Source organism: Ischnura elegans, chromosome 12 (genome assembly GCF_921293095.1).
Source record: "Ischnura elegans chromosome 12, ioIscEleg1.1, whole genome shotgun sequence".
Classification (NCBI taxonomy): domain Eukaryota; kingdom Metazoa; phylum Arthropoda; class Insecta; order Odonata; family Coenagrionidae; genus Ischnura; species Ischnura elegans.
The window spans coordinates 85,673,856-85,698,807 of record NC_060257.1 but is presented as its reverse complement, the minus strand read 5'-3'; the positions used below and the strand labels follow the sequence as shown (position 1 = coordinate 85,698,807).

General features: G+C 39.8%; 1 protein-coding gene across 2 annotated transcripts in view; it reads left to right on the top strand.

Moving 5' to 3' along the window:
• The first annotated feature begins 1,039 nt into the window (after nt 1–1,039).
• Nucleotides 1,040–24,952, top strand: part of LOC124168854 (chitin synthase chs-2) — a 277,533-nt gene continuing 253,620 nt past the window's right edge. For both annotated transcript variants that reach the window (XM_046547208.1, XM_046547207.1), the window contains exon 1: nt 1,040–1,420. The gene's annotated coding sequence lies outside the window, so the exon portion shown is untranslated. The remainder of the gene's footprint in view (nt 1,421–24,952) is intronic.

Below are 24,952 nucleotides of genomic sequence, written 5' to 3'. Positions count from 1 at the left end.
CCGTTTAAAATTATGTTAGTCAAAGAGAGGTCGCCATCCCTGCACGCCGGATTACTGGCCGTGTCGCATAACCGCCAGGCCGGATTACAGAGTAGATGTACTGAAGTAGCGCAGCGATGGGGGGAGGTTTGGGGGATAAACCACCCCCCCCCCCCAGAGCTCAGAGAAATTTTTAATTTTAATCCATTTTACTTAAATGGATCGGTATTACTGATAGCATAGTGTTAGGATTAATCAAATATCCCTCAGAAAACCTAAAACTCGCATTTTGAACCATTATTCTTAAAAATTTTCCGGAGGACGGCCCCCACAAATCCCGATTACCCTGGCGGGTATGCAGTACCCCACACTCCTAAGTATTACTTGCGTCTAAAACTCCCTCTAGCCTTAATTCCTAGCTGCGCCCCTGATGTACTTTACCAGAAAGTTTCTAGCGATTCGATCGATGGATTTTTCTTCCTCATAGGAAAATCCACTGGGATCGCTAGAACATTAATTGCTTATGCTTGGTTTCGCTAATAGTAGGACCCTCTTCGCCTCTATAGCGTTGGGGTGTTTTTCCCTCGTCCCGTTCCTTCCGCTCCTTTCCTTTCCCAGAGGCGTCGACGGGCTCCTATCGCGGCGGCGACTCTTTCCTTTTTCCTTCCTCTCCAGCCCCTCCCCGGGTGATCGGGCGAATAAGCCACTGGCTTGGTTCCCGGTCCCGGTGCGTTGTATTCTTCGAAGGGTTCACCTGGAACCTTCTAACTCTCTCTGTACCAGAAGGTACGCAGCATTCAATTTTTTCAAATTTCTTGGAATCTAATTCAAGTGATCAATTTTCGCCCCCAAAATATTTTTGTTAAAAAAAATTAGGGGTTGTTCGTCGTCACGGCTACGAACCTTCGTTACGGCCTTGCCTCACCCCTTTCCTTCCCCATAAGCATCTCAGTTCCAGTCTGCTCCGCTGGGCGGCTCTGCCGTCGCGCCTCGGAGACTCGGAAGGCTCGCGGAAGAGGTGGGAGGTACCGCTGGCTGGAATCGGGAGAGATCTTCTCTCGTGGGCACAGAGTGTACACGGGAGTCGCCGGGAAAGGACGCACTCGACGCGGGGGGGATTTACCACAAGAGATCTGCTTTAACATCTGTGGGGAGTTGCCTGCTCGGATACATACGTAACACATTCGGCGGTTGCCGCGGAAACGGATAGACCCCGGAGGGAGAAAAGTTTAGCGCCGTCAGACTACGCGGCTCTGTTGTTTTTTTTGTAGTTTGTTGTGCGAACGCAGGGATAGCAGGGGGTGAAACATGGATTCGTGACGAAAGGAGAACGAATTAAAAGTGTGCTTGTGTGTGATTTGTGTGAAAGATCCAATCGGAGTGTCCAATCCAGGATTCCGACCTTCGTACTCCAAATTACCAGGGATTTTTTAAATAAGGGGTAAGTACAAAATTTGCGGGTCCTGTTTTAACGTCGCGATTTATTTCAAATTTATTGAATCATGCGATGGAATTCCGTCTTCCTGTTATTAATATCTGATGGTAAATTTTTTCCGTGTTTAAAAAGTTTCTTTTCGTTTATAATAGACCATTTTTTCGCAAAAATTGTCTTCATTAAAAAAAATTTATTTTGATGAACATTGTCATGCGTTCATGTGAAGGACTGCGTTTTTATTGTCTTTGACTCTTTTCCTCGTATTTTTCCAGCTTTCTTGTTTATTTAATAACTTTTTAGTAGTAGTGAGGTGGTCGCAATTTCGGGCAAAAATTTTACTTGGTGGAGTAATTTCTTTTTCTGACATTTATTCTGAAGTTTTATCAATTTTTTTATTTTTACACCAGTTATTTTCGTTTATTTTTTAAGTTTCTAATAAATCGAGAACTCCGTAAATCAACGGGTTAAGCAGAACTGGAACTCGGACCACCTGAAAAAATGAGTACTTTTCACGACTCATGAGCATTTTTCCTCTCATTTCTATTTTCAAATTTTGATTAGAATGCGTCCTTGCGATGTCTCCTTGTAAGTTGATTTGTAAGTGATGTGAACTTTCGAATCGAAGTGAATGGAGAAAAACTAAATTCCATGGCATCTCCGAAGTATGATGTCTTGCCACACTTTCTATCCATCAGTGAAGAGATAAGGGTAAATCAACGGTACGGAACGCATTGGGAAATCACCAATCAAATATTTGAGAAGCTAATGATCTGACTCTTAAATTTAGATTTTTCTCTTTTTTTCAAACCAGTAGGCACTAGGAAAATTCATGCCTCAGAAATATTCTCAACGTATTCTTTTTACTTTCATTTCACGTCTTCAATGAGCTTTAAAATTCGCTTCCAATACACTATTTAAAAACATCATCTTACTGTTGACACAGGTATTGTGTTTTTATTTTATTAATATTATCAATTATAGTTGTTGTGAAATAGTGTTTCTTAAATAAATAGAGTCAAATATGTAAATTGTGTAAATGTCGTTTTGCTAACGACAGTATGCTATAGTGTAGGATAATTTTGAGGCCGAGTTTTCGGTCTTCCGTGGTTTCCGCACTTTGTGCCGTTATTACAAAATGTGTGTTTGGCCGGCTATCCTGCAGGCTTAAGTCTACTAATTATACATTTCCATTACGTCGACAATAAAGTTCAAGATTTTATTTTGGTAAAAATATTTTATTAAATTGCTTAGGAAAGTCGACTCTTGATTTTTTTCGTGGATGAAGTTTTCTTAGGCTTGTAACCGATTGTAATGTCGCATACAAGTCGATTTCTTTAGGTTTCTTCGCCATTAGAATAAAAAGCTGTATCTGGTAAATTTTACAATATTTGGTATACGTGGAAGTGAAATATTGTATCATATTCCGTGGCCTCGTCACCATGGTATGATATCCTAAACAATGATGCCTGAGAACGTGACGTCCTTCAATGCGTATGTTCCAATTTACCACTTCATCCAATTTAAAACCTGAGCAATTTACAAGTCTATACCTTTGGGAACCTACCTATGCGACCTTTTAAAAGTTTTTTTTTCTGAGGGGACTTCAGTCTAAAGGATTTCTATTTATTTGGAGAACGGGAAGAGGAGATGCTGCTGATATGATACGAAATATTGCGAGAAACATGTTCGACCCCGTAACATTGAGTTTAGCTGATATCAACCCCGGGGTTGATATTTACGAGCCAGATTTTTAGCTTCTTTAAAATATAATATTGATGATTTCCCTATGCGTACCGTCCCAATGATTAGCCCTTATCTCCTAACTAACACACCGGAGTAAGAGTTTGCAGCCCGAGAAAATTTTTACGAGATGTAAATACGCCATAAAATCACCGCATGCCTTCTTTTTTCTCTCTGCTTGATCTACTGCAGTACTTTATTCTTAAGTGGGTGGTGGCTCACTTTTGCTTTGGAGAACAGGTTGATGAAATATGGGCCCCGAGATGAAACGAAAGACGGTGACTGGGTGTTCCATTTCTCACCGTAACGGAATGGGGGGCGCGCTACTCCGGGCGCCTCTCCTCCTGATTTCTCCTCCGTGAGAGGCTTCTAACGGTAGTGGGCGCACTTACTGTGTCCCATCCTCCCCCGCGCTTGCATACGCTCATTCGGGAGATATGATTCGCCTCCCACGAAAAGCAAACTGCGGCATGGAGCAAAAATAAAAAAGTGAAGGTGAAAGTGAACTACATTGCATCGCTCGGAATAGGAGTTCTCGTATCCATTTCTCCGCAGTACTTGTAGGTTCGAAGATTTTTGCGGCGTTGATCGTATGATCTCTGCGTTCTCTTCGGGTTTTCACCGCGTCCGTTGGGTTTTGGCGACAACAGTTTCGCTGGCATTGCAGTACATTTCAGCATTAAAAACTTTATATATTTATTTGTCCCTCGTGTGACCTGCATATTTAAGATTAATTAAATTAATGACCCGTTTGTTGAAAAATATTTCACGAAGCTTGTGTATGAGACAGGTGGTAACCGTGACGAAAATGACATTATTTGCGATGAGTCCTCTTCAATAGTTGTCAACCCAACTGTTGTTCCCGAAGTCCGAATCTAAAACATCAACGTACCGATGGGGGTCTCAGGTATAAAAACTAGGCGAAACCCTTAATTTTTTTTCAAGTCTCGACTTTTGTGAAAATATTTTAAGAATTCCGGTTGGCGACTGGGTTGGTGAAATTTATTGGTGACATTCCGCGCATCTATCATCCATCTCTTCTCAAATCTCACCGCATGAATCGCTCTCCTCATAACCCTATATTTTCTGCCATTTAAAGATCAACATATAAATCGTTTCTTGGAATTAGATTCTAACTTCTTTTTCTCGATCATTTTCTTCGTGTATCTAGTGCGATCTGAAAAAGCTGAATCGAAGCTAAAGAATTGGAAGCGGTGACATCCTAAGCAGCGCAAAAACAGTGATATGTATTCATAAAAAAAATTAGATGCCGCACCCAAATTTGTGAAGATTGTAGACTAAAAGATACGGGAAATTCGTTTATCTTAAGCCTGTGATAATTGGACTTTGTCCGTTTTGGAATTTCCTTGGATTCTTATTGTGGCACCGCTAGTGTGATTTTTAATGCGCAAAATCTCTCATTATAACTCTAGTGCAATAGGAACTAATTTTTACCTAGAACATTCGGCCGCGTTTCATATTAGTTAAGCCTTTAAAACACTAATTTCCTTCCCCTTTCTTTTCGAATTCTTCGTTGAATAATTGACAGTAATCAGGGCGTGAGCGTTTTCTCTGTTCGCTCGCGTCGAGGTATGAGTAACTGGACCGAATAGCGCATGCTAATGGAGTGATTCGCGATCTTTTATGGAGCGTGAAAGGCAGGGCGTACATTTCTTTTTACATCCCGGTATTTGCTTTGCAAATAATCGCCTCAAAATTCAACATTTTTAGATGCACCGTACTGTAGGATGCTGGCGGAAACACGTTGTAATGTAAAAAAGATGCGATAGAGTGTCATTACATCTTTCCGCAACTCCTTTAAAACTTTTCTATGGTTATTTTGAAATATACATGCCATAATTTGAGGTTTAATTACTAATAGATGTTCCGTTGTTGTTATTTACATTTTTTGATAGGAGAAACTGAAACAATATAGATGTAATTAATTACCTCATAATTGTGTTTTTCGTCAAGTCAATGAGAGAGGATAAGATGAGTATTGATTTCTTTTAGATATAAGAGAGAAATCCATTCATTAATGCGACATTTTGCCTTTGAAAGTTCAGAATAATTTTGATTTTTTTCCGCTACATTGGAGTATTGCGGGTTCTTTCACGGGTCGGTGCCTATGCGTTACGTCCCACTAAATTCCGCGTCGGCTTTCACCGGATTAGTGGACTTCGGTTTGTATCTCCAGATGGCCATTCATTCATTCCTAAGACACACACGCCAACTTGGTATCCGCCATCAAACGTGGCTCCTTCCCCCTATCCCACATCCCGTCGGCCCACACTTAGAAATTCACATCCTCTGTCAGCGCGGAGACTTCAACGCGTGCGGGAACGCAGCGGGCGTCGCGTCAGCTGTGGTTCTGTGCCGGGAGATTCAAACGCACGAATGTGCACGTTCAATTCGGACGCTGCACTCTTCCTTTGGAATATAATGGAAAATTACTAAGCGCTGTTACTTGATACGACAATTTCACTAAACCAAAGGATAAAGGCATTTGTGAATAAATAAGAATAAATTCGTGTATCTTGGTGAAAAATACCGATTCTGTTACCGGTTTTTAGTACATGGTTGAATAAATATAGTATTTTTCTGCTAATTCTTTTGGTGTCTCTGCAGAATTACATCGATATAAATCACCAGAGTCATCTATTACTTATTGATCTTACATGGACTATTTTCAACTATGGGTGCCATTGCATTTCTGCGAAGTAAAGCCCGAAGGAGTTACTTGCATTAATTTACAGTTGTTTTGTACCGTTGTTTATCTTTTACGCAACTTTAAAAATTATTTTAAATTATATTTTACGTTATTGGTAACATTTTTCAGGTCACAGCTACCCCCATTACCTACTCCATCCTTTGAATACAAAATGATAATAATATTCTATAGCTTCCAATTGTTATGTGAAGGAAATGTTCAGTGACCCGTTTACATGGACCTCATTCCATGGCGAGTTTATCCCAATCTTCCATTTTTACGGCCTTTATACATAATAACATATCAGTAAAATTCCCAAATAACCATTCAGTCGGAGAACCGGAGGAAGACACCGAAGATGAAGTTAGCATTGAAGATTTTCTACCGGTGTTTTTCATCATGAGTGGACGTAATTCATGAGTGTATTTGTTCCCGTTTTCAAAATTGCCATTTTAGTTCTTCATATCATGCGCTATGTGCCCGATAATTTGAATGATTTGCCGTTTTATTGTTATTGTTACTTCTTCGACCTCCACCCTATAGCCTTACTGTTGTTTTTTTTATATTACCGGTATTCAGGGTAATCGAGATAACTTTTTTGTTATTTTTATTGGCTGAATGCTGAAATTTAAATGTAATGCTTTCCTTAATCAATTTGAGAAGAAAATTTTTAAGATATCTTTTAGTGTATGGAATTTTTTGGGAATTCGTTTTGTTTGAAATTTAGCACTAGCAGTCTTCCCAAATATGGCCGTGATCGAAGGCGATAATTTATGCATTTAAGTCACGGGAAGTGTCACAAGGCCAAGAAGGTGATCTTGGTGTAAATTGTAATGATTCGGAGGTTTGACCTTGTTGCAACGGTTCCAATTGATTCCTGTCGCCTTGGTCTCGAGGTCAGAGCTATACTTGACGACATTCAAACTTCCGACAGCTGTCGCTCGTAGACTATTACCGTAAACTTCATTCTGGTGTCCTTAATTTATTTTGAGTTAAATTATGGACCGGTATTCAGGGTAATCGGGGCAGCTTTTTTTTCATTTTTATTAGCTGAATGCCGAAATTCAAATGTGATGCTTTCCTTCAATAATCAATTCGAGAACAAAATTTTTAAGTATATGCTTGGATAAATGGAGCCATGTTTGACATAAAAATTATGCCCGCAGCTTTTGCCCCGATTGGGAAGAGTTGGTGAATCTCTAAGGTTCCACAAATATTTAAAAGTTATCGTTTCCCTTTGTATGCTTGGAATTCAGACCTTCTTCAACCGTTACCTTCGCTTACGATATACATCGATACCTCCACTGCACAAACGCTCAACAATGGCCCACCGGATCAAATCCGCTCATCTATTAGCCCTAGTAGTACTAGATAAGCGGATTTGATTCGGTGGGCGATTGTTGAGCGATTGTGCAGTGAAGGTATCGTCATGTCCTAATCGGAAAAATGGAATCGATACTGCTCAGTATTTGTGTTTTACAGACTGTATGCGTGACTTTATGTGGCCTAATCGCAATAGACATGACACTTTTAGCCATTCAATCTTGGATGCTCTCGTTGAATTTTGCTTTTCAATAAATTGTGCTTCGGTTATTCACTGACGCTCTGGCGCATTTATATTAGATTCCATCTTTATTTTTCGTCTAATGTTAGAGTGTATTTTGTGAGATTCATATTGGTGCATGCCATTATAATTTAGTCTTTATTATATTGTATCTGTTTGTTTTCCAAGTGTTTGCAGCGAATGCAATACCACTGGGCAGCTTTCTCTTCTCCGTTTGCCATCATTTTTTATGTAGAGTTGAGGTTTAATGAATTTATACTTGCTGAGATAAAGTTAAAATTCAATGAATGGATTATTTCTCGAGCATATTCCATTCAACTACGGCTTAACAAAATCAAATTAATCCTTATTATATCACCAATATCATCGATTGGACAGTTTGTTCTGATTCGTTTATTTGCTTTACCGTTATGAAACGTGACTTTCGATACTTACGAAAAACCGAAAGGCATAGTGTTATATTTAAAAAGATCTGGATGAGGCAATCGATAGGAGAAACTTCGTACCCGTGTGGGTGAAAATCTTTCTCGAAGATTGCAATCAAAGAAAACGAAAGTTGACGTCCAACTCATAAATTTGATATGCAAAGCATTCTTCATGTTAAGAAAACAAGCGAATGACGGAGGAGAACTGGAAAAAACGAAAGCGTAAATTGAGGAGAGAAATTTATTGCATTGAAATCGTTTGAAGAGATAAACTGATGTCGGCTCGAGGTGTACTTTTAAAAGGGAAAAATGTGCGATCCTTCTTGAGAGCTGTTTGTTTGCTTTTTTATCCATCCAAGTTAGATTTTATTTATGGAAAGGGAGGGTCTCTTTCGCTTTCTGGAAGATTTTCACCAATCTTCAGTCATTTTCTCGCGTACTGGGCCGACATAAAATAATTGATGAATTGAGGGAATGGCCATTTCCATATTTAGCTTTCTTGTGATTCGAGACGTTTCATCTCATTGGGACCGGTTTTGCAATCATTTCAAGTAGCACATCGAATTTTAAATATCTCTAGGTGTCATGTTTTTTTTCAGGAATCATAGTTTAAAACTTTCAAACTTCATTCCACCAAGAATTCTTTATGATCTGTTTGCGAGCGCCAATTGTGGGCAGTGAACCAGGCACGTAAGAGATGGTGCCTGGGCGGTGTGCGGGTTGCCTGTACTGATATTTAATAGGGTAGCTTCATTCATCAAAGAAAACGAAAGGCATTGATTGCGATTCGCTACCCACCATTAGTGCATCTCTCAGGCTCCGTATGACGTTTTTATATTGTGCGGCCAGTTTCCCCAATGTAAAAGTGACCGCACTCGCATGGGACGTTGTACACTCCCGTGGTTTTGAGGCCCAAGTTATCTTTCGGTGTCCCAATGCAGGCTTTAATCTAGGTGGCAAGTCTGTGGATTGTTTCTTTATTTTGTTTTCGGCGTATCCGGGCTATCTTGTTGCTGATGATGGAAATGTATGGGAGAATGGCTCTGGCTATCGGTTTCTCTTTTACTTCTATTGCATCACTATTCAAAATGGTCTTTTTTCAATGCTCCTTGGATGTAGCGTTGGCTGTATCCATTCTTTCTAAATGTGGACTTAAGGTGTGCTGTTTCTTGGTTCAAGTGAGCCTCATCTGATATGACTGTGGCTCGATGGAATAGGGTTGTGAGGACGCTTTTCTTCTGCAACATATCATAACATAATTTCATCGTCACCTGACGATGTAACTATGTCATGAAACATGGGTCATGCTTTTTCTAATACATTAGTGAACCTAACAAAGTTTATTTTTTCATTTTCCATTATATTGTACGTTATAACATAGTCTATAATTACCCTCAATTTGAAAGCTCATAAAGCTTACTCGGTGAATGATAACATTTTTCGCTTGTTTCCACAAAATGAACGCTTGATCGTAGGTATCACACAAATCTGTTCATCGTCAAGGAAACTCTCCGACCACGCAAAGCCGAGGAAGACGTGAGCCTGTCGCACTTGCTTCGGTTCTTCGAGAGTTTTTTGACTCAGCCTCGCTTCTTCCCACTGATTTTCTCCGCGATCATTCTCTTCTTGCTTCTACGCGGCCTTCACGAAGGAGGTGCACGAACGCGTGGGAGTTCTTCCTTCATAATATAAGGCTCAGAAGAAATAGCAGCCACAATGCAGATCGATGGTTTTTTCCAATTTCTCATGGCCATTGCGAATCATGAGGTTTTGTGACACTAGTATTTCAGACTATACTTGTCATGAATTCTTGTAAAAGTGTGTTTCGATCCAAAGTCGACTTTTCAACTTTGATCTTTCGTTTGATCTCAGCAACGTCACTTCCGGCTTGTAATATCGTCAGCCGCCCCAAGTGAAAGACTTTTCTCAATGGCCGGTAAAATTGGAAAGGCACGCCCTTGATCACCTAGAAAGTATCTCAATCAGGTGACCTCTGTTAAAAATTTTAGGAAGGTTCCAAGTGGTGATTCCAAAACTTTAATGCGCGTGCATTTGTAAATGTTTACTGCGAATAAAGTAATTCAAGCATGTTTTCTCACTTGTCTTTTTTGCCTTTTAAATGTTTATTTTGAGTGATTTTTGAATGAATAACAAACTTTTTTTTGCACAAACTGTTTTCTTTTTAGAACAGTCGAGTTTTTCGATTGATCGATATTTTGGTCCAAATTTCGATATTTGTTGAATAGTCAATCTTTCCTATTCGATTAAAAATAGATCGCTCGAAAAATCGATTTTGACAGGCATTTTTTCATCACTAGATGGAAGCGCTCAGTGGTGCCTCAAAGGTGCGGTGTTATCTGTTCCAACTATTCCTCGAGCTACCACAACCCTTTCTCTCCGTGTCTAAACGAAGGGTATCGGCTCACATCAGGTTGAGGTTTCTCGATGAAAGGGAAAACTTTTTTTTACATCCCCGAGCAGTGAAAAAGTGTCCCTCCTTACGCCAATGCTTGTGTGACGGAAGGCGGGTGCATTCCTAAGCCTTTCGTACTGGTCAGTTAAGATGGCGGAGGGTGGGGGAATGGGGGGAAGGATTACGGTATGGCGGCAAGGAAAATGCTATGCAGTAGGGTTGAATGGTTGGTTGCGATGTGGCTGAGCGAATAACACCTTGTACTACATCGTACGGTGTTTCTTTATTCCGTCACCGCCCTGGTGATAGCAATAATAAATTTATTATCTTACGATAATTTCTTTCTGAACATATGACGCATACATTTACGCAATCGGATTCCGTAATATGGCAAAATAAGGTAATGTAATTAATATAATGAAAAAATCCTTATTGAATAATTAGAGAAAACAAAAAAAAGTTGTAAAACCAAAGCCATCGAAAAGAAAAACAATGTCAACGGAAACAAAACAAAAACCAAAACTAAGTCTCAGCATTTGGTTGCTACGATGAATATATTTATGCTTGAAAGTATCCCATAGTACAAAATTCAATAATTCTTGATATACTTTGTGGTATTCCACTATAAGTTTTCCTGGATATCAGACAATTACTTATACCAGTAATTTTTTTTTCAGAGCGCGACCCAGGTTTCAACGAATTATCATCATCTTCAGGCGCAAATTAAATGAAGAATTAAATGAAGATGATGATAATTCATTGAAACCCGGGTCGCGCTCTGATAAAAAATGTGGTATAAGTAATTGCCTGATATACAGGAAAACTTATAATGGAATACCACAATGTAAATCAAGAATTAGTGAATTTTAAAACTTTTTTTAGCTGTCGGCGACCTCCCCAAACTTAACCGGCGAGCCGTGGTCGTCTGCGAGATGGGAGGAGTCATTGAATGCGCGTGGGCAAATCCGGAGTGTCTTTGCGTGGGTGTTCGAGGCCCTACGAGTCATCATCGGCGGCTTCTAGCGGTTGAAAAGAGCGGCCATATGAGCGCGCTGAAAGATTTCGTGGCAGACCAAGGACGCATCGCTGCTCACTTTTATTCCTGTCTTCGATCGTAGAGAATCGATTAATATTGCCGATCCATTCATTCCCTATATCCTTTCATCCCAATCATATCTTCCCTGAGCGCGTCATTGCCTCGTCATTTCTAATCTTAGTTTCCATCACTATTTTCATGAATTCATTTCGTACCTTATTAATCCCTCTATCTGTTCACTATTGTTGAATTATCTATAATTTATACGGGATCCTCTGCATTCAAGGAATGTATACCCAAATTGTAAGCTTGAATCTTTTTTTAATGCAAGAAGCACCCCAAATCCTTATCTAGTATTTCAGGCTAAACTTGTCATGAATCCTGATAGAAGCGTGTTTCGATCCAAAGTCGACTTTTCAACTTTGATCTTTCGTTTGATCTCAGCAACTTGACTACCGTCTACATGTGTAGACCCTAAAGAAATTCCTGTTCTGCCATATTGCGGCCTTTCATTTCTTCTTCGCCTGTTAACTTTTTTTACTAACACGTGCTTCTTATTCCTCGTATTCCCTTGACCAGTCTCACGTAACCGTCTTTCGCTCTTTTTACCATTTTTTGTCGCCATGAAATTTCCTGCTCAATCGCTATTTATCATGATGTATCCCAACCACCGTCTTTTACTTTAGAGTGTTACGCTCCGAAATTTCTTCTCTGCTCAAATTTTTCTTTCCCCTTTTCGGCGTTTAGTAACTTTTATTTTTCGTGTCATGGACTCAAGGATTTTATTTATAAATTAGCACCTAATACTGAAACTAATACAACCTTTTAAGAAAGTTACAAGTTCAAGTTTTCACCGTTTCGACACTTTAACGGCGTGAAGTTGCAAGTTTGGCCAACGGTACGAAGAGTTTCAGTAAACGGAGTTAACTCGAACCCATTCGGGTTAATAGACGGCGATTCGCCGGCCTAACGAAGTTGAAACAAGCGCTTATTAAAGTCCTTTATGGTTCGGGGGAAAAACAAATTCCCACATCTATCCGTTCGGCAAAACATCTCTCTTAATTTATCGCTTCTATCGGACCTGGAAATTGCGGCTCTAATATTATGTTCTCTGTGTCGCTCTTAAAGATATCCATTCTCAATTGTTCAAGCAATCTAAGCCTAGCGCGCAGCCTCCAAGTCTCCAGCGGCTCCCAGCCTAATTCGCTTAACATCTGGGTAACACTGTCTGTACGCCCATAGCAGTTTTTGACGAAACGCGCAGCCTTCCTTTGTATTTTATTCAGTTCGCGGATTAAGTCTTTCTGCACCGGACCCCATACGCTCGCTGCATATTCATGCATTGTTGTCAAGAGCTAAAGGTCAGATGCTGCGGCGTCATGCTCGTATAGTCGTCTCAATTTGATCTCCCTATTTTCGTTTCCCGAGGCGATGGAAGGGAACGGGTTTATCTCCGCGCCCGGATACCTCGCAACGAACCTTCGCGCTTGCATTATTTCTCTCCCGGGAAATTGTTGGCGGTCGCGAGCGGCACCTACCTACTACCTCAGCGAACTCGTGTGCATCTATGTATGCTTCAAGGTCTCCCGATCAGACGACCGCTCTGCAGTCTCCGTCTCCCCGTGCTGTGCCAAAGATGCGTGACAGCTACCGAGAGAGAATGTCTATTTTTTTGGAAGTACAGGGACAATGTTGTGGACGCGCAATTTTTTCTGCACCAGCGCCGCAGGAAAGTTAATAGGGTAGTTTCCTTCATCATGGAATTGAAGTGTCTGTGAAGGAAGCGAAGTGAGGGAAGAATGCTAGGCAAACGAGGGAGAGGTAGGAAGAGAATTTTTCGCTAGAATGAAAGGAAAGAGACCTTGGGGTAGTTTCCTTCTTTAAAGAAAACGAAAGGCTTTGATTGCGATTCGCTACCCACCATTAGTGTATTCATAATATACAAATTATTTGGTTTCAGAAATACCGGTTTAGACGAATGGCAATGGTCAATTTTATCCTCATTTGAAAAAGGCCAGATTGGCGCCCATGCGATGCCACTCCACGTGACGTCATAGGGACCTAGTATCTATACGAGTCGATAGGAGTTTTACATCGTCTGAGATTACCAAAGCATGCATGAGGCACAGACCTCAGGGTACACATGGTCATGTACTGATTCTGATATTCAATTATAAAGTTTGCTTTTTAGAAGCAAAATCAGGAATAGAATTGCCCTTTCAAAATGATCAGGCGTATTTATAAAAAGTTACAGGCTCACCTTTGTTGTACGTCGTAATAGATAAAGTAAGATTCACTTTCTTCCTTAAACACTTCATTTGCCACGACTATGATTTCGAGAGAACATGTCTTTATCTATATCAATATATTATTGTGACGAACTCAGCCTGCATGCACCTGTTGAATTATCCGATGAAAAAGAGAATAAGAAAATTTTGAACTACTTACACCGCTACTCTTCACTAAAGGCCGCTAGCTTCTGGTCATCGGTGGCTGTAAGATTAATTCTAACCAAGGTAGGTATTCTCATTTGCTTTGTCCTTCTCAGTATGTTCTTTTTTACTTAATATCTCCTGTTCGGTATGTTTTATAGGCATTCATTTGATATTGAATGGTAATGACCATTATCACCTCTCTGGTAAGATTTTTTCTTGAGTTATTACACCTTGTCATAATGCGTTTTCTCACTAGTTCAAGACCGTACGACTTTTTTTCAGAAAGGATTACGTTTTTTTGCCGCAATCGATAGAAAAGACATTATCTGAACCTCGTTAACTGTGTGAATAATGTGAACAGTTTGCCACTTCCCAGCATTGCTCAGAATCCAATGTCTTCGTGAACACCCTTACTGCCTTCCGTTGCTTCTGCGGCAAAAAAAAAACTTGGAACATTAATTTTTTTCATGGCACCCATTCGTATTTACGACTCTTTTGTTGGAGCGAGGCACATGCCGTCAGTATAGCTTCTCCAGGTAACCTGGCTACGGATAAAATCTGCCTACCGGGGCAATGCACCTTGATCAGTTCACGCATCTTCGGTGACTCAGTCGAGGAAAAAGTATGCCCGACCTTTTCCCAAATTTCCTGTCCAGAAAGCCGATCCTTTCGAACATCGCTTGGGAATTCTCTAATGCCGCAGAGATACATATTTCTTACATTTTTTGTGCATCACCAGCCTAGGCGTTGAGGGAAGAGGAAGGAAGATTTTTTTATGGGCGTTTGGAATTTCCGGTGCGTTAAGATCATGGCGCTATCTTCACCAATTATCCCTTCTCATTCTAAAGGCCGTTTTACACGGGGCACGGAATTGCACAATCTGACGTACGTGCGAAGGCGCAATCAAAATTGCGTCGTCTGAAGCGGTGAATTGCTACAACACATGCGAGAATGCGTGGATGCGAGACGGCGAAATAGCCCCTGTTCTAATTTCGTTCATGCATTCGCGCAATCCCACGCCATTTTAGAAATTAATGCAGCTCTAACCTGTGTAATTCCGTGCCCCGTGTAAAACGGCCTTAACACACGTCTTTTTCGAAGTTTTGGTACTTAATGCATGTGTTACAATAGGATATTTTTGCCGTAAGAATACGTAGTCTGCGAATGTTTACCGAAATAAATGCTGCTGGACAACCACTGAACTAGCAATGACTATGTCGAAATCGTTTTGATCTCCTGAACTGGCGTAAAAATCGTGTAATTCAGTAGAGGAGAGTCATATATTTTTTCTGAACGGACATTATTTTTTACTGCAGCCGAATAATGGTGATTGCATCTACACGGTAAAAATTAAGCCGTGAAATTTATAACGATGATAAATGGCGGCTATTTGAGTTGATGTGAATTAGGGTACTATTTTTGTATTCCCCCAATAATTAAAGTTTGTTTTCATAGGCAGAATTTCGGCTATTATTCATCTTTATTTTTTGCTTCTGTACGTACGCATAGAAGAATATTGCCGTACCGTGTGTTAAAGTAGTATAAATATAGTGTAAAAATCAGATATTGCTGGAGAAATTGATGCCTGTACTGGTGGGGTGGGAAATATATGGAGAGATTAAAAAAAATATGCATTAAGAATAATTCTTGTCCCATTATTTTACTTTAGTTGTAATTTTATCAATAACTCACCTTCGTTTGTATCATTTATTTCTGTCGATGATCAGGTCTTCGTAAAGAGTATAGGTGTCTCTTCCATGGCATTGTTATCAGAGAAAAAGTCGAATGTGGGTGCAGTAAATGCTCATGATTATAAAATGCAAAATTTCAAAGAAGGGAAGGTTGTCTGGGAGGACGGGCCAGGTATTCCGGCAGCATACTTCTCGCTTCCTCCCCTCGACTCCGTTTTCATTTTTTATATTCAACTCCCTTCCCTTCTCATACTCCCTTGCGTATCACGTGACTCAAGACGATCTGCCTGCCAAAAGACCTTTCGATTCCGCACGAAGAAATGCTTCGCGTTCCTCGTGCGATTGAATTTTCCCAGTGATAAGTTTAAAACAATCTGTAGAATTTTCAGGACTGTGAAAGTGAAATCGCTTTATAATAATAAATTTTCCAAAGTGAAAGGCTTTTAGAGCGATATAATTGCCTATTTATGAAGTGTGGATCATGAAGCTGTATTGCAATAAGACTTATTGAGTTTAAGAGTTGAGAGAGAGTTATTAATTAAGATTAATTAAGATTGATTAAGAGTTGAGAATATTAGAATAAAATAGTTACAGCAGTATATAATTGAGTACAAATTATTTTACACCTCATCATCATGTAGCATTCGTAAAGTTCATTTGAAAAAGTGGTCTTTACTAATCAAATTGAGTCAACTATCTCACTCGATTTTCTTACGAGAGGACCGAGTTTAAAGAAAATATTGGTGAAGAGTTTGATCTGGAGTGTAGCTCTCTACGGTGCGAAAACAATTAGAAAGGAGGACGAGAGAAGACTGGAGGCGTTCGAGATGTGGCTTTTGCGAAGAATGGAGAAGGTGAAGTGGACGGAGAGGAGGAGGAACGACGAAGTGCTGGACATGGTGGGTGTAGAAAGGCAGTTTTTAGATGAGATACGGAGGAGACAGAATATATGGATGGAGCGAGTACTTAGCGGGGAGGGGATGATGGAAACAATGTTGGAGGGTAGTATGTTGGGTAAACGAGGGAGAGGAAGGGAGAGAATAGGATTTTTTAGATGAAATGGAGTAGACCTAATTGTGAATGGAAGAGGGAAGTAAATGAAAGGAGAAGGGGAAACTGCTAGAATATTTCGTAAATACTTCTTGCAATCCTACCTTAATCGGTAGAATACTTTAATAATAATAAAGCCCTCTAAGTTGGTCTTGAAATCGGCTGTATTTGGTTTCCAACGCAATATCGCCTTAGACGCAATAACTTCCGCGCTAGTGATGAAGGATCTGGTACTTTCCCGGCGAATCTTGTTGATGAAGTCTTCTCGGGAAATCAGCAGGGTCAAGATAGACAAATCTGCCAACGTTTCAATGGCCTTCCCTGCCATCGTCTTCAGGGCGAATGATGGACATGGTTAGCGGCGGGCTTATATACCCATTTGGGGCGGTCAAGTCGTCTGTGATTGATCAGGTTTAGGTTGTCTTCCTCCTCTTTGCTCCCTCATTCTTTTGATCATGGGATTCCATGTTTTGCTGAGGTTGAAACCCGCGTCCCTATTCATTTTATTATTTGCGATTCTTATTTCGATGGCCTCTTTTGTAAGACGGTCCCAATATCCCTTTGCCTTGCTGAGAATTTTGGTTTCATTAAACTTGATGGTATGATTGTATTTAATGCAGTGGTCGGCTACGGCAGATTTCTCTGGGTATCCAAGCCCAATGCCTTGTTTAGCCGCGCTAGTATACCCTAGGACATTTTCTTCCACCTCCGCCTTACTTCGTAATTGCGTAACGGAAACAAGTGAATCATCTCACGCGAGTGTGGAGAACCGCAGCGAGATTTGAAAAAAAAGCCGGTCGATTGCCCCTCACGAGGCGCGAACTCGAGACGGTGTTTTTAAAGAGACGGTGTTGCTGGAGTCCATTCGGTGGTCAGTAACCTCGGCGACTCCCCTTCTTCTTCAGCGGCGCCCTCTACTTCCTCATTGTTGTCTTCTCCTTCGTGAGCGGACTGTCGTCGTGGGTTTTTTTCCGGAAATGAGGGATAGGGCCTTCCATCGCTTGTAACATACGTCAGTCCCTTCGCGAAGATCCTCTTCCCTTCGCATTATGCACGCTTTCCCATTCAGCCTATCCAGCTGAGGCGTTCTGAAACGAGTCTTTCGATTCGAATCGGATCGAAGTGTTCCCTGGCGCTTTAATTTACGCCGTCACTTCGATATCGCTTCGTCTTTTCGTGAACGGATTAGGAAATTAGACCTCACGTAATTGCCTATCGAGTGGAGGAATTTATGGCCAAAAGGCAATCTGAGATTCTTACGTAGGAAAGAGATTTGATCCACCCCACACCAGTCGTTTCTAAGGAAGGAATAGGTTTGTTATGGTAAACCCTTATAAGGTTCCTTGGTTAGTTAACTTTTACTCATACTTAACCAACCAAGAAACGTTATAATGGAATACCACACAGTTAAGAATGAGTTAGTGAATTTTGATAGTAAACCCTGAATCAGTTATTCTCGTAACGCCGCATTATAAAATTATGGTACCTTTATCTCTTTCCCAGTACTCCTAGCTTTCTTCTCTGACCGAAGCATTTTTTTATCATCTATCAGTGGAGAATAAAATCAAGGCGAGGCCTTTTTGTTTTTATTTCAACGTGCATCGTATCCTTATGGTCTGCGTGTTTTGCCTGTTACCTTATGCTTTTGCTTTCAATAGGAGGCCTTGGGAAGAGCAAAAGTGATGTTAGTCTTACTGGAAAACCCTACATTAAACGGGCTTTTTATAATTCACCCTAAAATTGTGACCCGGTAGTGCTGGGTCTGTCTGGTTAATTCTCAACTCATCATTAATGACAGCATTCCATTCTGAGAATTTAGCTAGATCTAATTTTTCCAGGTACTTCTAGTGATAGTTAATTTCTTTTTCAATCTTGATGTTTGCTTTACTCATTTGCCATTATTAGAAAATTAACCTCTCCAATCAGAAAGTATTCCTTTCCGTTTTACGATGGAAAGGTTTTCTCAGGTCGGCGTAAACGTGGAGGAAAATTTCTAGGTTAGGAAGCCAGATGCAGCTATTTTCTCACGACATTGCTCCCGACTACTTGTCGCCAATCGTCAGTGGAAAAGTGAAAAGATTTAACGGTGAAATCGTCTTGGAGTCGTAGAAATTATCGCCGCCATTATCCTGCTGAACTCAATATGGTGAGTGTCACGATGATTTTCACTCGTTTTATCCGTATTCGAATCATCCATCGCGCATGAGTAAAATCGAATCCTCACTAAAATTCTTCGACAATTCTTTCATCCGACCGAAGACATGCCATTTTCTCGATAGTACCTACTGTATACAAATATCAACCTACATTTATTTATCCGCGGAAGGGATTTCTTTACCTTCGTTAATTTTACTGATAAAAATTACAATTTATAATGCCACTGGAAATATCATAAGAGTTTTTTTCTCTTGCATGGCCTTAATGTCAACGGAAACGTTTCAATAACGTCTGCTAGTTTAAATGCGTCTCTTTATTTTTAAAAATCTATCGCAATTGATCACAATAAAAAGGGCAAAGAAACACATTGGTGAAATATTTATTCCATTCATAAAATATCGAAGGCTTTCCCGCGAATACTATTTATAAAAATCTTCTCGTATTTGGCACTAGGTAAGGCTTCTAAAAGAAACTATTTCGATGTTTTTTTATTATTGTTATGTCTCTCATTGTCATCAGGATTAAAACTGACTGATTCTATACTGACACATTCTATGTTAATGCAAATTTCACGCACATGTGCATTGCTTCTAAATAACAAAACTTTTTGAGCTGCTCTTTTATTTGACATATAATTTATAACTGTAAGTGTAATGTAATAAATATTATAAAGCGTTAAAACCCCGATATTCATTTATAAACACCCTATATATGATGGAATTGGGCCTCTTCTATGCAGTCCCTTGTTCGAAGCATTCGGTTTTCCTTGCTCGTAGGTTCAATTGAAGAGAGAGTATCTATTCTTCGTGGTGAGGTGATGATTTCCCATGATTTTTCTCCTTGGTCCCATTGAGATTGACGGCCTTGCATCTCATGGGAATGAATCCCATGACCTCGCCTCCTCCGCACAGTGAAATCGCACCCACATGCCATCTCGAGTGACTAGGTCTCAGTAAGCGGATTTGGTTACCGCAAAGACTTAACGGTTATCAGCTTACGGATGCATAGCGATCGGCAATTGTTTATTTTTTTATTCGCGCCAATCCACTCCTCCCGAATCGGTAGGCGCGGATAGAATTCAAATGCGGTCGTCGGGTTACACTTCCGAGCTCAGTCTAAGGTGTCGTTTCGCCTCTGAGGCTTTGCAGATCCTCTTTTCAATGCTTGCGCGATATCCCAATTTATTCCGTGCGCATCGCGACACATTTGTTTTTTTTTCCGCTCACAATAGTTGGCCCACCACCGATAAATATTTTTGGGGAAACTCCCGCAAGTTGATTCCAGCTATTTGACTTACGTAGCTTCCGAAAACTTCTCTCTAACGGAATTTCCGATGACAGAATTTCCGAGTGTATTCGGCTTCAACTTGGTTACTCTACATCGAGAGTTACCTACCATTTTTATTTTCAACCTCAACAAGCACGAGTTATTATGATTAATTTTTTTACATTTATAAGAAAAACATGATTGAATTAACACTAAAACGGGGCCTCTCATATTTCCACTGCTTAGAATTTCTTAGTGAAAGTGGAACTAATATATTCTCATATTCCACTGCTTAGAATTTCTTGATGAAAGTGGAACTAATATATTCTCATACAGAGGAAATATCAATATAAGTTGATAGATGAATGTATTTTCTCAAAATGGAGGATTTATTGGAGTCATTTTGGTTCCATATCGGATACCGGGTGCAGTAGCGCAGCGAGGGGGGGTTTACGGATAACCCCCCACCCCCCAGAGCTCAGAAAATTTTTGCAGTTAAATCCATTTTACTTCGTTGCATTATATAGCATTACATATATTGCATTACTTATAGAATTTTTGTAAGGAGTTATAAAATATCCCTCAGAAAGCCGTAAAACTCACTAAATATCCTATTTTTTTCTGGGCAGGGTCCCAGAAACTCCCGCTTACCCCGTAGGGTATGCCATACCCTCAGACACCCCAGTAATAGTTGCGCCTAAAACCCCTCCTTATTTCCTAGCTGCGCCCCTGACCGGATGGGCTGTTAATCAATGTAGGATTTGTATTCAGATGTCTTGGCCACTATTTAAGTGTTTTAATAGCTTTTTGGGCATACCCTCGTCTTGATATCAAGAAGGCGAAGTATCCTTTCCTGTACTGGAAACCTTGGTAGAGATGGAAGGTCTAAATTAGCCGTAGTGTCTCAGGAAAATGACAGGAGATATTGGATTATGTATTGGAACACTATGACGCGGATATTCCCTAAAAGTAGATTTCTTCACCAATACGGGCCGCGAACGTTCCAATAATTGAAGTTGCGGACTCCAAAATGGCACACATCCACTTCGCAGATATACGCGATGAACATCAGATGATACGTTAGGCAGGAATACGATACGTATTTTATAGGGGTTATCAGAACTGTTGTTTCAATATTTTTCCTATGAATGCATTTTACGTGAGGTGACAGCTATGGAGAAAAGTCGAATGGTTTTGGCTGCTTTATAGATTTTCATAAAAATGTATTGCCGCATAATTTTTCGGAATGGACGTGGATTGCTTTGGAATTATTGGCTTCAATTTGGGCCACCTTGTTCTATCTGCTAAATGCTGTCTCTACAAGGGTTGAAATGAGTTCGTTCACTCAACATAAAATCGTAATCGATTAAAAGTATCCGTTAAACGGAAGGAAAAGATAAGTTACGGCGGAAAAGAAATATTCTTATTCAGGCCATTATGATGTAAGCTGATAGTAATTAAATGAAAATAAATAAAAAATTGCCGCCTTGTTTTCATGAGTTGGTGACGTCATTAGAGTTCTGTTTCATTTACTCTTAACAATATCGAAGCATGCATGTTCTACGAGGCCGAGGAGTAGGGGAGAAGTGGCAACCTGCGAGACAGGAGTTCCTGACGTCATCAACTTATCAGCTGAAGAGTTAGAGGCGTAGATTTTTACGCCACGAATAGATTGTGGTTTAGGATCGAGAAAATTATTTTAGTAAGTTTTTTATTAATTTTAAATAAATTGTTCTCAATCGAAAACGATAAAACAGTTAAAGAGCACATTTATGTGATGAGGCCTCGCAGGTGTAGAGATTAAATTCTAGTTCCTTTATGGTCTTTGTGCCGCACGTTGCCTTGACGACAAAACCTCCGTTATTAAGAATTCCTCACCGTCTATAATCGATGAGGGATTTAAATAGCACCGATAGGGCGAGGAAGGTGCCCTATTGAGTCTGAAGAGTGAGTAGGTGGCACAGATGGTTCTCCACCCTTTGGGGACATATCGGGAGGGTGAATTTATAGCTCACCTTATAAAGCTCCTCCACTCAGGGACGAAAGCGACACGCCGTAAAGCATTTTACTGATTGCACCTCGTTGGAGACGCTGCATCGATTTGCAAATTGCAGCCGAGCGACATCTTTTACTCCTTCCATCACTATTAAAAGCGTTCTCTCGCCTTGGAGAGGAAAATCTATCTTTTGCCCTTGCATTGAAAAATGCGGTGTCATGAGAAAGAATAAGAGGCATTATGGTTATTAAATAATTAATTTAATTTTTTTATCCTAATGCTGTCTTTCCCCTTTTAACCCTTTACTGCCACCATCCATCCACTGGTTGAGCGAAAACTGCCAGGGGCCGATCTATCGTTCCGAATTATTTCACTTTTTCCCGTGATTGTGGCCTTTTCAACGACTGTAATTTATGTAAACCCCCATAATCTATCTATGGTTATCATCATCATTTGTCAACAATCCTAAGATTGGTTTGACGCAGCTCTCCATTTCTCTCTCCTATCCGCTAATCTCTTCATAGCTACATATTTATTCTCTCTTACATCCTTTATAACCTGTCCTATATAACTCATTCGGGGCCATCCCTTGTCCTTTTTCCCTTCCACTTGTCCTTCAACGATTGTCTTCATCAGACCATCGTGCCTCAAAATGTGGCCAACTAAGTTGTCCCTTCTTCTGCTTTATGTTTTTAGGAGGCTTCTCTTTTCTCCACTCTCCTTAGTACTTCCTGGTTACTCACACGGTCAATCCATTTTATCTTCATCATTCTTCGATCTATGGTTATAAGATGTAAATATATCTTAAGAATTGGGAAAAAATCTATACGTATTAAATAAAATTAAGAAGCTGAAAATTTAAAATCTGAAATGTTGCTAATTCCGGAAAATAGCCTTGGCAGTCTTCGTACATCCCACCTGAAATGGGCCGGCAGTATAAGGGTTAAAACGCTGTATTTTTTAAAAACTGTAATGTGTTTGTAACTACGTTGTAATTTCGGATAGTCGCACTTACAATGAGGGGCGTGTTGGACTATGGGCTTTTTTTAATCTCCAAATAATACCAATTTCAAGTGTAAAGATCTGGAATAAAGAAATATTATTTAATTTAGAGGTGCAGTGGTAGGCTGAAGGGTTGAATACATTATCAAGCCAGTTATTCAGAAAGAATCGATGAAGTTATCAAGACTTCCTCTTCCCAATGGATTTTAAAATGCGGATTCAGCACTAATTCGAGGAACCCTGGTTGGAATCCTGGTCAAGACGAATTAATTATACTCTTTATTACGTATTAGCTGACCCGGCGAACTTCGTCCCGCCTAATAATCAATGAACTTACAGTTCAGTTACACCATTTATAAATCAAGAGCGGCTGTATCGTTTTTAATATATTTAATTTATTATAATAACATAAGGATACAAATTCAATAAAACTACGTAAATTAGTATCAAAATTGCTTGTCAGAAAGACATTTTTCTTATTGAATCTACATAGGGTGGAACTGAGCACGTTTACGCGGATTTTTTTCAATGAATTTTCTTACGTTTTAGCTTAATAAACTTTGGGCATTGTGGTTTTATAAATCAGTTAATGAAATAAAAATCATACGCATTCAGTTGTTGGCTATCTGTTTTATTAACCGTAAAAAAACTTTTTTAGGTCCAAGTCTGTTGCGTAAACTTCGCCCGTTCACGGGGCAGGTTAACACAACGCCAGACCGACGCTTGACTGATGCTCAAAATCGTGTGAGAAAAGTCCCTATGAAGCAGCATTCGTATTAAATGACTTTAGGCGCACCAGTTATAGCATCTCTGTTTGGAAAAAATGCACTGCGTAAACGTGCTGCAAGCGTAAACGTACCATGGTGTGCCCTACATGTTCGTATTTAATTTCTTGCGTCAAGCACCTTCTGATAAACAACAGTTTTTTAGTATAGTCTGAGGTTTCAGGCGAGATGGAGTGGAAACGGAACATAATGAAGAAGCAGGGCTATTCTGTTTACATTACCGTTTGTCAACAATTGCTTGGAGATTTGTTTACAATAACGGTAGTGAAGAGTCAACTCGAGCTGTTAAATTTAACTTTAAAATAAATAACTTTTAATATAACTTTAAAATTATTTTAAATTTAACAATTTTTAAAATACAATTTCAATATTTTCAATATATTTAGTAATTAAAACGTTGTATTGTTACGAAGTTCAGTTATTAAATTGGTAAAAACAAAAAAAATAATCTAATTTGTAGTTTTGACCGACTTATCAATTGCTGTTGTGTTACTAACTCCTAAAAACATATCCCTAAGAAAGAGATGAATTTTTGTGTGAAATGATCCTTTTTTTAATGTTTTATATGTTATCCGGGGCTGAGACTAATCCAAAGAACCTAATATCATTAAAATCGGTGCAGCTGTTCTCGAGTTATAAGTGTTCTAACTAACACGATTTTCGACTTTCTTTTATATATATAGATTGTTAATTATTTCAACGAATACATTCATCTCGAGCCAAAAGTAGTACCATATTATATTTTATAGCCATTTAATTATGTACTTCAAAAGCTGTATTTTTAAGATTGTTATTACTTTAAAGTTACCAATTTGGGGCTCAACGCCCCCAATCGGTAGGTTTATGTATCCGGCGGTTCGAATAAGTTTGGGAAACACTGTTCTATAGTGTTCGTGTGTGTCAGATGGGTTGCTAATTGCTATCTCATAATCTAGATGGCTACCCGCGTGTCTTCTTTGATTGAGGGACTGAGTGCATCTTGGTAGTCACGAAAAGGGAAGAAGCTCTGTTTGAGGACGAAGCCCTCTCTCATTTGCACCTCCTTTTTCCCACGCCTCGAACATATCTGCACTTTGTGATCTTCATCCGTACTCCTCTTTTTTTCCGATTCCTTTGTTCTCCGACACGATTTCCTTATGCTCTGAAACTCGTGAATAAAGGCGTTTGCGCTTGAACGTTGCGGAATTTCTCGAAAGTTCATCAAATAAGGATTGCTTCGCATCGGGCGTTCGGTGAAAGGATCGATATATATATTCCTTCGTGCGCGA